This window comes from Lemur catta, chromosome 10 (assembly GCF_020740605.2).
Source record: "Lemur catta isolate mLemCat1 chromosome 10, mLemCat1.pri, whole genome shotgun sequence".
NCBI lineage: Eukaryota > Metazoa > Chordata > Mammalia > Primates > Lemuridae > Lemur > Lemur catta.
The window spans coordinates 26,730,051-26,744,026 of NC_059137.1; positions in this window are offsets into that span (position 1 = coordinate 26,730,051).

The following is a 13,976-nucleotide window of genomic DNA, read 5'->3' on the forward strand; positions in this document are numbered from 1 at the left end:
AACTTTGCAGTGCCCTCCTGCTTTGAGTGGCATGTACTTTCTCACCCTTTAACTGAGCACTTGGTCATGTGACTTGGTCAATAGGATTGTAGCAGATATGATATGAGCAAAGCCTTGGAATTGGGGTTGCTTATTGGGACTTACATGCTTATATGTCATGCCAGAGTTATCCTGCTAGTTGCAAAAAACAGATGAGCTACCACAACCAAACACAGCCAAGATGAGCTGTGCACAGGCTATCACAGACATGTGAGCGAGCCCATCTCAACCACCAAGCTGAGCCAGCTGAGCCCAGCCTAGATCAGCTGAGCTGACTCACAGACACATAAGCTTAAAAAAAAATGCTTATTGTCATATAATGCTGAGATTTTTATGGGCATTGAATGCTCTAAAGCCATAAGTAACTGCTGCCAAAACTGTACTTCTTTTTCTCTGATAGCACCAAAAATTCATTCGAAAAATTTAGTTCATCAAACATTCTGTAAGTCACTTCTTTGGGTCACCATTTGAAATTATTTATTTGTCTGTCTCTCCAGTTGTCAGTTAAAAAATTTCAAAATAATGAAATTATTTATTTGTTTACTGGTCACATATCATCCCATCCCTGAACTGTGAGCTTCACCAAGTCAGGAACCTTGTCTGCCTTACTCACAAGGGCCTAGCACAGTTTGTGTCATGTGGTGAGTATTGAATAAATATTTGTTGACTGGACAAATTAGTATCAATTATTGTATTATATACTGCATATATTCAAAATGGCACTAATTACACTCAATTTATTGGAAGAGACAAATACACACAACTGTAACTGAGTCCTCTTATCATTATGTTATAAAGGCATAGCTTCTATAGGAATAAATGATTAATTCTAAGTGGAAAAATTGGAAGACTTTGCAGAAATAATGGCATTGGAGTCACTATTTGTTGACTCAGGATGAGTAGTCATTTACCAGATGGAGGTGGGAAGACAGGGCATTCTTATCAGAAGGGACAGCATGAATGAAGGTATGGAGGTGCGCAAGAATACCCAGAGTGGCTGAAGTACAAGTGTATGTAGGAGAATAATGGGTAGGGTCCAAACGAAAGAACTATAAATGACATCCTACAAAATTTGCATTTTGTCCTCTAGGAAATGGGAAACTATGGGAGATTTTTAACCATAATATCAACAAAATCTTATCTCTTTCACAAAGCTCTTTAGACAGCCATGTGGAAAAACAATTGAATTTACTAACACATCTTCTGAAGAAATTTGCCTTGTATTACTGCCCTTCCTAAACTTTCCTTTGTCCTAGTAGATAAATGAATACGATGAACTCTGAGATTTGAGTTGTATGTGATCCCTTAAGTCTCCTTCCCTTCTTTCCCCTGACCCCTACACCCTGAGTTTTCTACACCCTTACCCAAACACCAAGTACACCTGCCCCATCCCTAAGTCACATCTGATGCACACTCAAAAAAACAGGCCTGTTGAAATTAATCAGGAATCCAACTTTGTCCAACAGCAGGAATGCACACATTTGGGAATCCCAGCACAGCTGAGACTGAGAAGTCTTAAAGGTGGATGAGACAGTCTTCATTTGCAAGACACTGGAGGGAAATGTCCCTGTGTAGAAGGTATAGGATTAGGAATCTCTCTTCCACTGGATATCTGTTTCCTGACCTTAGAATCCCCTAGGGTGTTAGTGTAAGGAGACTTAGCACACACCAAAGAATGTAAGTTCAAAAATCATAAATGCAAGGGCCTAGTTAAAGTTATATGTGGTACAAAAATCTATTTTACATAATCAACATCATCATCAAGGCTTACTTATTAAGCCTTCTTTCAACGTGACTGAGCTGGGCAGTATAATACTTCACGTGGTCACTGACTTACAACTTAATAATCTAACTCTCCTTTACTTAAGAGGTGTGTCAGTGACCCATTGTATCTTAGTAGGTAAAGTGCTATGAGGTTCATGCAGGTTGTACATGCTGGAAATAGTCATTTTAGGTACTCTACAGAACCAGGTAGTATATAGAAGATAATCTCACTTCAACATATATCATTGGTAGTCAGTAAAATACCAATATCTACTGGTATTTGTCCAGAATATGTTCACAACAATGTGCCCCCAGTTCTAGATGTGAGAAATAGTTTTATCTAAACCCAAGAAGGCAAGAAGGTCATAGAAAATCCATGTACTCTGCCTATGCAAATACAAGTCTAGAAAGATATTCTCTTATTTCCATGTAAATAAGTTACATCCAATATAGAGCATGAGAAATAAAAGTTCATCCAGAAAGAATGATAGTAGCATCATGAAAACTCAAAGAAGACATGATACCTTTGAAAAACAGCATTATATGAACACAAAGGGGATTTTAGCATATTATAATATAATGAATTTCCAATGGAATTCAAGATGGCATAACTTCTATAAAACAAAAAATAATAATTACAATAATAAAAGACTAAAAGGAAAGGACAGAAAGTAGAGGTGAAAGGATTATAGGATGAGGTACAAGACAGTTAACTGAGATTAAAGCAGGGGCCAGGCAAGACTTAGAAAGCAATAACAGAAATAATATTTCTGTTAGAAATAGAATTGGCACTGTGAAAAATTAAGACATACATATGGAGAGAAAACTGGAGTCCCTAAGAACTCAAGGGAGAAGAGCAAAAATTTTTAATTTATTAGGTATATAATGAAAAGGAGAAAGAAAAGGATGATACAATCTAAGAAAAATGGACGATCCCAAAAATTGTGAATAAAAAACAATAATCAAAGATATAACTGAAGAAAACTTCTCAGAGCTAAAATAAAATTTAAAGTATTTTTTGAGTATTTGACTGACCCAGCAAAATTAAGAATAAGCCCAAACCTGGATGTCTGGATTTTTTAAAATTATATAGTTAAGGGAGAAAAATCCCAAAAACATCATTGAGGAAAAAAGTAGTTATCTTAAAAGAAGCAAAATTCAGACTGGCCTCAGAATTTTACTCTGGAATACAAAAATATCAGAAGATAATAAAGCAATATCTACAAAGATTTGATGGGAAATATTGTAGTAAGAGTATTTTGAGCCCAGGGAAATCATGTTTCATTTGTGGTAATTACACTGCGTTATATGTAATATAGGAAGACCCTGCTAATTCATCACCTTTCCACCCATCTCTGTACCTCCAGTCCCTCTTCCATGCCCTTTGCATTGATCCTGCTTCCTTGCTGAAAATCTTTTAGAGCTATGTGATTTTTCTAAAGTATGATAAAATGTTAATGATAGAATCTAGATGGTGAATATATAGCTGTTCAATGTAAACATTCTTTCAACTTTAATGTATGTTTGAATTTTTTTTATAATAAAAAGAGAAAAAAATCTTTCATATCATTCTCACTGACTACTGGACAGCAAACCACACCTGAATCTAATGTCTAGGTCCTGAGTACAGTTTCCTATTCTGACAGCAGAGTCATAGTGCTATATTATCCATAGGTTATATATATGATGGCAATTGTATTGTAACAAGGTAATGATGATCAGATCCCACCTCTTATCTCTTACTTGACAAGGCTTAGAAAGAACTGAGCACAATATCCTGACAAGACAATTTCATGGGAGTCAGTCTTCACATTCAAGAATATACAACATTCTATGTCATTCTAGTTCTACAAATATTCTTTATATTATTTTGTGTAATTTTTAAAATAGTTTCTCCACTCTTTAAAATTGTTATAATTATTATCACAATTGTTAGATTTTTTCTATCATATATACTAAAATTATATTTGTTCTACATATAGATAAAATATATTAATATTTATATATTTATCTCATATATGGATATTTAACTGAATTCATTAGTTCTAAGAGTTTTACAGTTGATATTTGCAGGCTTTCTAGAGGATAAACATACAAAAATAGTCATGGCTTGGTCTCCTCCTTTGTAATAGTTATGTCTCTTACTTTTGTTTGATGTCCTATTGTATGGTCCAGAACTTTCAGGGAAAAAAAAAAGTTATGTAAAAATATCTTGTTCCTGATTTTGGTGGCAATGAGCCTAATATTTCACTATTAAGTATCATCATGTTATTTTTAAATAGTTCATTTTTAGCACATTGAAAAAAATCCTACTCTTAGTTTCTTGAGTTTTTTTAATCTGAAATAGCATGTTATTAAATGCCTTTTTACTATCTACTAACATTATCATGTAGCTCTTATTGTTTTAGCTAGAGTTATGATGTACTATGTTAACCAATTTCCTTCCATCTTGGAATAAATAAAGGAACTATCTTCAAATTCCCAGAATAAACCATTCTTAGTAATGATGGGTGGTCCTTTTGATGTACTATTGTATTCAGTTTTACTACCATTTTATTTAAGATATTTCTATCAAATTGGTAGTGAAACGGTCTATGGTTTCTTTTGTGTAATATCAGTATTATGCTGCTCTAAAAATTTTACAAGATTTACTTACATTTATTACATTGTACATTGACCATACTAGAGAATTAAATGTAATATTATAGGATTCTCCATCCCTACATTGTTTAGTTCTTTGATAAAGGCACTAATCACTGTAAATGCCCCAAAGATGGAATACTGCTTTGAATTTATTTTCTTAGCAGAAAGGAGAATTCCAGAGGCTTCCATTTGGCCTTTTCTATCATATCATTCCCTTCTCCGACAACCACAGAGCGAAAATGAGAATTCTTCTAGTTCCTGAACTTATCTGTACAAACTGTACCATCAGGAAATAGAAAAACAACTATGGAATGGCAATGGGATCAGGGCCCCATGCAGCTCACTGGGAGGCAGATTCAGGGCAGAACTCTGTTTATCACCTGAGCCCAATAAATTCCCACTCTGACTGGTTAAATGGAGTAGTATTCTGGGCGGCTCCCAAGAATTAGTGTGAGCTCAGAGTCCTTGCCTAAATCCTGAAAGAACCTGAATATATTTCATCTCCCCGTGCATAGTTACCATGTAAGGTGTGGCAGGGCCCTTTGGGGAAGATTAGGAGGAGGACTCCAGTGTGAAGCTATGATGTTGCTATAGGGTTGTGCCACTCCAGTAACACAGACTCCTTTTAAGTCAAGACATTCCATGACCTTACTCAGGTCTGGGAAGTTGGTTACTGGACGTGATCTTTTCAGTAGCTCATGTCAGGCCATAGTTCATCGGACTGCAGTGGATTGTTTCTTTTTTTAATCATATAAGTCATGAAGTTTAGTATGCTGCCTTCTGTTCCGGTCCTAGTCACTAACCAAAGATCCCTGCAGATTCTGATTGGGGTGATAACCTCTGACCTCGCTCCCTCTAGTTAAGTGCCATGAATGGGTCTTTTCACGTCTGAACCTTCCCATGCCGAATTCATCATCAGTAAGTGCTGATTTCTCCAGTCAATGCCTTCTGCCTATCAAGAATAGGCAGGGGATATGGTTGTTCACATTAAATAGAGGAAATTCTGTATGTAAACTTCATTTAATATGGGACAAGATTATAAAATAATAACCAGACTTTGGTCAATCAACCAAACAGAACTACTCCCACCTACTATATACGGTACACTAAATCCAGAATTTCGGATGAGCACACCCAGATCAAAGTATTCGGCCCAACCTCAAGTTATGCTTTTTTCCTTCCCTGATAGAGCACCCAGACAAGCATTCTCATACACATTCTTCAGAGTCTTGCCAACATAAATTGGCAAAGTCCTACAATTCTTATGGCGTTGAAGTCTTCTTTCAGGTAAGTCCCCTAAAGCATGCTGGATTCTAACTTTTAGTTTGTTTAGAAATAAAGGATAGGAGGGGAAAACTGGCTTCCCTTCAAAAACTAATTCCCTCAGGAGAAAAAGCTACAGTATAATTAAGCAAGGTATGACTAGCTTTATCATGCAAGAGAGAAGGGGCTATTTGGTTGAAGGGAAGATGGGAGTGGAATCTCCATCCACTCCACATCTTAAGATCTCACTCCTTTCCCATTAGTGCACTCTTTCACATGATAAACCCATTAAGACTATGCATTCAATTGACAATGCACCTTCCAGTAAACCACATTTTGTTTGAACTATAATAGCAAACAGAAAGAGAACTCTTTAGCCTAGAGATTAAAATTCCCTGAGTTTCTGTTCATTCATTGAGCCAAGACATTTGAACAGTTCTTTTTCTTTGAGTTACTCAGAGCCATTAGAAGCACCTACTCTCCCTGACCATTCTGGCGTTCCTTATCCATGCCAGGCCAGGCTCTTTTACAGTTACAGCCACTCGTTCTCCTAAAGCCTCCATTGGGGACTTCATTCTAGGTGACGACAAGTGATATAATAATTTGCTGTTTCACAAACACATGCTGGCCAGTTTCCCTGAGTGCTATCTAGATTTCACGGTCTTCATTTCCAATTAGGGCTGATAAAGAATCCAAGTGGCACATGTGCATATGCACACACACACACACACACACACACACACACGCATCACTGCTTTCTGAGGATCATTCGCTTGCACTTCTCTCCTATGACAAGTTCTGTACAGTTAGGGTTCTTGGCTGAAAACAACAGAAATATTTCCAGATAAGAGCAACTAGGATTTAAAGTGGATTCAAATCTACGGTACAGGCTGTGCATGGTGGCTCATACCTGTAGTCCTAGAATTCTGGGAGGCAAAGGCGGGAGGATCACTTGAGGGTAGGAGTTCGAGACCAGTCTCAGCAAGAGTGAGACCCCATCTCTACTAAAAATAGAAAGAAATTAGCCAGGTATGGTGGTGTGGGCCTGTAATCCAGGCACTCAGGAGGCTGAGGCAGGAGGATCTCTTGAGCCCAGGAGCATGAGGTCACAATGAGTGAGGCTGACGCCACGGCACTCTAGCCCAGGCAACAGAGCAAGACTCTGTCTCAAAATAAATAAATAAATAAATAAACAAACAAACAAACAAACAAATCTATGCTATAAGAAGAACATTTGAAGAAGCACCTGAAACACTTGAGTATATTTGAGAGGTCTTATCAAATAGAGCCATAACAACAGAAACCAGTGCTGGAAAACTTAAAGAACGCTTTGATTAGTAAGATAGTGGATACTTCATATGATCAATTACAAGGATAGAGAACCAAACCCATAAACCAAGGGAAACTAGGTATGCCAGACCACAGCCAGTATGCTGCCAGGGGCACTACACTACCATCACTGGACCCCAAGAGCCACGTCCACCATTCCAGAATATTCATTCCAAACTGATCCTGCTTATTTGTCTTACTCATTCAGATTCAAAACTCTGGTGTGGCAGCTTGCACAAGGCCCAGTTTCCAGGAAAAGCAATTGTATGGCTGTTTCAGCCTGTGTTATGGGACATGGGTCTTGCCTCCTCTAAAAACTCACAGAACATAGGAAAGGAGTTTGGAAGATGAGCCACCTCCCTCAAAACAACAACAAAAAGTGCTTCCTTCATGAAGCATTCCTTTGTTTTCTATGTTATAAAAAATAATTTATGTATCTGTTCTTTTAAATTTTGAAATAATTCACCACTAAAACCATCTGGCTCCAGGGCATTTTATTAATAATTCTGTATTAACATTACCAATATTTTCACAATTGTTAGATTTTAAGTACTTGCATTTGGTTTATTCAAGGATGAGTAAAACACAGCCATTGCCCTCAAAGAATTTATAAGCAATGCTATTATGATTATTATTTCTCCTTGTACTCAGACATCAAGCAGAATGCTTGGCAATGAATAGGTTCTCAGGAAAGTTTTCTAAGAGAATAGTTTCCAAATGCAAATTCTCTTTAAAAAGTTTATTTAAAATACTGTTGTGTGTGTTCAGATGTTCTTCTGATTTAGTGGCTGCATTAAGATCCTCCCAAAGAAATCAAACCCACAATGAGATAACTGGACTAGGCACTAAGGGTGGTCCCTGCAGAGAGAAATAAAACCAGTAAATCTATGAATTATAGAGGGATTGGAGAAGCCAAATGTAGGTATCAATGTCATCCTTAAAAATGGGTAAATCGAATATAACAATAAGTCAAAAATAGTGAGAGTTAGCTTGTGTTATACAAAAAAGTACAATAAAAATTGTTTTCAACATTGTTAAACATTGTTAATGGGAACCCCAGAAGGAATATAGAAAACTGTAATAATCAAAATGGAGCTAAACCATCTAATTTCATGAGCATACGGAGTGACTGCTAAAGGCAAGTCCATCCGCCATTTGTCAGAAACGTGTTGAGATTTGGAACCATCAAAAACTAAACCATCCAATTCAGCCAATCCTTGAGATGAAAATTATAAATATTCTGGTAATCATAAGAATCCCTTTAAAAGTGAGCATATGTTTATAGAAGATATCATTATGGCCCTGTTTTCTTAACCAAGGATTCCCAACCCAGGCACCTGAATAAGGATGCAAGGCCAGAATTAGGTAGGAAGTGACCATTTCAGAAACCTCTGGATAACTGTGGGACATGGAGTGTTTTCTTAAGGCTTTCTTTTACTGCTGCTTTTTAAACTCTTCTTTTTTTTTTTTTTTTTTTTTTTTGCTAACTGGTCCAGAAGGAAAATTACAAGGTGGAATGAAAAAAAGATGAAAACTCCCAGCAAAATGATGACATGTCAGTCCTTTTAAAAGATGCTTGGAAGACTCTTTACAATGGCCCCTGTTGATTTTTAAGTATCCAAAATGTGCAAATCATTGCATTATTTTTCATCATGCCAGAAACTGTTTGCATTTTTATTTTTGTGGAGCAGGGGCAGATGAGTTCCCAGAAAAGAAGCTGGCATCATGCCATCTCTCAGAAGCTGATGTGTGTGGGGACCCTGCACCTTCCAGGAAGAAAGGTGACTAGAAAACGTATTGTGTGACTGTTCGCAAATAACTTTTCTGACATCTGCCATCCCATCACAACCCTATAAGGTAAGAAATTAAGATCCCAATTTAACAATGAAGAAAATTGAAAAGGAGTAAGTGACTGTCCAAACATCAGCTTTGCGTAACAAGATTTGGATTCAACATTGATGCTCTGAATTGATTTGGCTAATGTGATCATCCAAACAGGTGTCACCTTTCCCCTCACTGCTCTCTTTTGAAGCTCTACAAATTGTCAAACCTTCCCAGCCAAAAGACCATACTTTAGTAAAGAGGAAAAAAAAAAAAGACAGCTACAGCTCCCCAGAGAACTCCAAGCCAGCTTTGGAAGTCCTTCTGAGTGTGGGCAGGATTTGGTACTTGCCTCTAACTCACAGAATACAGCAAAGGAGATGAGATATCCTTCCCTTGGTGACGTTACTTTATATAAGACTTCACCTTGCTTGCTGCCTCAATCTGGCTGTCCTGCTGGACTTGAAGAAGTAAGCTGCTATGTTGTGAACGGCCTATGGAGAGGGCCACATGATAAGGAACTGAAGGTGACCTCTAGGACCTGTGGGTGGCCTTCTGCCAATGGCCAGAGAAAAGCCAAGGCCCCTAGCTCCTACAGGCTGCCAAGAAATGAATTCTGCCCACAGTCTGAACACACTTGGAATTGTGTTCCTCTCCAGTCAAGCCTCCAGATGAGAATGCAGCCAGACAGATACTGTGATTGTAGCCTTTGAGATCCTGAGCAAAGGACCCAGCTACTCCATGCCTGGATTTCTGACCCATAGAAACTACAAGATAATAAATGTGTGTTTGAAACCCCCGTGTTTACGTAACTAATGCATGCAGAGCTAGACTTGAACCAAAGTTATTCTATAACAAACCTTTATTCCTTCAGTTATACAAGTAAGAACTGAGCTATGTAGCTACAGCAAACTTATAAAATGTAAACCTAGCAGAGGCAGGGCATGCTGGGTTTGGGAGACCCAATGATATGGCTGTCCCTTCACTACAGAGCTGAGATCTTTGACCAGCTCTCCAGAAGCATGAAAAACATACAATGAACAGAATCAGATTCCTCTGGCTGCTCCCTCCACCTAGAAACCTTCTGGCATCATGGAAAGAGCTATAAAAACCTATGTTCTGCCACTCATTTGCTTATTTGGGCTTAACAATTCATATCACATCCTTCAGCCTCCATTTTTCTCATCTCTAAAACAGGGGACATCAAACATACTTTTCAGGGATATAGAGGGATTTAGAGCTAAAATACACACCTGTACACATTAATAATTAATAAATGGAAGCTGTTATTATTATATCATCCATATTATTTTCCCCATTTTATAGATATAAAACCAAAATAACTTGTCATGACCATACAGCTATTAATTTGTGAAGCTAGAAAAGGAGCCTAGGTCCTCTGATTTCAATTATAGAGCTATTCCTACTACATTGCCCCTTCCCTCAATTTTTGAAAAAACTCAAAACACAATTTAATTTATTTGAAAAACAAATATATGCCATTCAGCTCATTCAAGAGAAGAGCTGCTGTGTAATGAAATAAAATATTTGAGCTGCCTCAAATCCTTTGTGGAAGAGATCAGCACAGAAAGACATTTCCAAAGAAGATGGGAATCCCTGGTTTAAATAATTACACCTAAAATAACCACCACAATTAAGCAGCTCCTTAACATTAAGTTTCTGGATTTTTGGCAGAAGCAATTGAGTTTCCCTTGAATTTTTCCATCCTAGTTACAAAGCAGGATTAATTGAGTCACGATGACCAAGTTCCTGGGAAAGACTACTACCATAGTATGCAACACAACTATAACAGAGTATTAAGTCTTTATCCACAAATCACCAAGGGACCACCAATTTTCAAGGACTCATGATAATCAACACATTCTAATTTAACAAAGAAAAAATAACTCTGCTGTTCTGAAATCAACACAACCACAGATGTATTCACCAAAATGAAAATTGTCTGCTGCATTCAGTACAACACTCCTCTTTTTTTTTTTCTAGTCTGTTCAGTACACATAAGCAGGTGAGAGGTTCTGATATCTCTATGTTGCCTAAGGAAGTGAAGCAAACATCAGATAGGGATTAGGACTAGACTACCTCTCAGGTCCCACACAGCCCTGGGAGCCCAGGATTCAAGTATGTATTTTGCTATTCCAAGATATAAACCACAAGTCTACAGAGGAAACTGGATTAATAAGAAAATGCATAGGTTCTATTTAAGTGTGGCTACTTTGAATCACACAGCTAGAGAAGTTTGCAAAAGGCAGTTTAACTACAGGCACACAAGCGCTTCTATTTATTGCCTTAAGGAGGAAAGGCAAGAAGGGAAGAGCGACCAAACCAGGGAGAAACAGAGCTGATGTTCAAAGGCAGGCTAAAAGCACGTTCAAGGTTTAAAGTAATCTAGACACGGGAAACCACGCCATTAAATAGCAAACAGTAGATAAAACAGCAACAAAAACATAAGATTAAGAAAAATACTCATAAATATCAATTAATACAGTACCTCAATTAGCAGACAAAATTGCATTATTAGAATATATTCCCAGTAGAGAAACAGTAAGGGAAACTATCAGATCTCCTGGGAAAGCTTGCACAAAAGTGGAGATGGAGGAAAAGGAAAAGAGAAAAGATACGGAACAATTAAGCTGCATCTGTTTCTCACACATCAGCGGGGGGCACTTTTCCCTAAATCAGTTGAACAGTCAGTGATGTGAAAGATGAGGGCTCATTAGGCAGCCTGCAGACAGCACCTGAAATGGTTTGTCAAACAGTCGTGCCTCTGAAAATCAACAAGGAACCAGGAGGTGACGCTTCATTTATAGGGGAGAAAGGCAACATAAGGCAAGAGCAGTCAGGACCCAGAGACAGAGCAACTGGGCTTTGCCTGGGCTCACCATACTCAGCTCTGCCAACAAATGACAAAGAAGCAGAATGCCAGAGTAGGAGACGAAAATGGAGGCAGCAACGAGGAAGGGAGGGACAAATACTTGTTTATTCAATGCCTACCAGGTACTCAGTACTGCACATCATCTCTTTTTCATTCACAGCAACCCAATAAGGTGGTATCGTTTTCACCTCTAGAGCTAATAAAACTAAGACTCACAGAGGATATTTTGCCCAAAGTCACACTGCACTAGATTCAAAGACAGGTATTTCCAACTCCATACTCAAGCCTCTGGAACATAGCAGAAAGTATAAAATATTAAGGCTAATGTCCATCAATGAAAGAGCTTAAGAAAGAGTTTTAGGAGCTCAATAAAGAAAATAATTGTAGATCTGCGAATTGAGAGCTGACTATGGATTTGGCTTATGCTTCTCACATCTCAGGAAGCTTGGAGGATCCACAGTGCAACCAGGAATGAAGGGGGCAGGGGAGTGTAAACTTTTGTGGGCAGCATCTTTGTGTGCCTGTCTTTCTCTACAATAGGAATTTTGCTGATGCGCTAGTCCAAACATTCTTGGGTTCTTCCTCCCAATGCTTACCAAGTACCATTGCTTACAAGAACACCGCACATGTCTTCCCAGACCAGGAGCCCAGTTTCTCAGACTGTGTGAATTTTCTGCTAGAGAGATTTAGGACTCCTCATTGTCTAGAAAAGGCTGAAATTGTAAGTGATATTGCTTGAATGAGATAACTCTCAGGGCCCCTTTGGACCCTGATTTTATAGTTCACCATCCAGCCAGGAAGAGGGCTTTTGTTCAACAAATATTTCATGAACCTCTACTATGTGCTGAGCATTAGGTTCCATTTCAGTCATCCACTTGTACTCTGTCTCAGAGAAATCCATAGAATCCCTCGGGTCATCTTGCCTGACTCTCACTTGGAGAGGAAGCCCACCCTTCAACTCAGGTCAACAAACATTCCTCGAGCAGCCAGGATACCATGGAAGATACAAGAAACGTGAAGCATGGCCCTGTTTTCCAGGAGGCTCAGATGATACAGCATGTAAGTGCAGGACTCCTTGCCCATTTATAACAGAAGCTGTTACCAGCTCAGTTTCTGCCTTGCCCAGCATTCCCACCACCTGCACCTGCATCTGAAGTGATGGCCTCCCTGGGGTTCCAGGACAACAAAGAGAAGAGCCCAGACTAGCCTGGCTCCTGGACTCTTCAGAATCCTACTGACTCCACAATCCTTTATTTATTCACAAGCCATAATAGAAGGTCACATCAAAGCTCCTTCTGGGTTTCAAGGAGTAGATGCAACACAGTTTTACAGAGGTCAAAACCCCCTCACCACCACGCTACATCATAACAACACTTTTTTTCCCCACAATCCTCACTCAGCATCATAACAGTTAAGCATGACAAGTATAAAGCACATTTTCAGGAGAGATGGAAGGAACACTGAGAGCCCTTGGCTCTCAATGCAGAGATCTCTCCTCAGTTGTACCATCTAGTGATCTTAGCTTCTTCTGAGGGTCTTGGCATCTTGTCATAAATTGTACCCTTATAAGACAAGTCAGGAAAAGTCCCCAACTAAATGAAAGAATGGACCAAAGAACATACCAAAGAATGCTACCACGGTGGCATGATAATTGTAGAGACATCATTTGAATCTGTGTGTGTCCTCCCCAAGGTACGGCATCACTGGATTAGACAATCACCACACTTACATAAATTCTCTTTAACAAAGTGCAGAAAATCAAGGGATCTGGACAGTACTGTTGTAAACATTTCAAAGCTACAGAGAATGCAGATCATTGGGTGGATTTCTCAACCACTGATAAGAAAATGGAAGATGCTAGCATGTTGCAGCAATAACTAACCTGGAGAAGAAGACGGAGACAAATGCTGATCACAGCAGTTTTGCATTCAGACCCTACCTAAACCTGCGTACACTTCGCTCCAATGCCCATTCAGGATCCACCTTTGTAATCCTCCCGCAACAATCAGCCCTGCCCACCTGTGGCTCAAAGTCCTCCCCCTGCCCGGATGCTAATCAGAAGAGCAATTCAGCCACTTGGGCTCCAAGGTCTAAAAACAGAGCCTGTTTTTTCAGGATGGGCTGGGACATCCATGTGAGCTCTACATCCTAGCCCACCTAACTGGGTGACGCAGGCTCTTTATCTCCTCCATTCCCCAGTTCCCGCATCTTTAAAATGAGGATG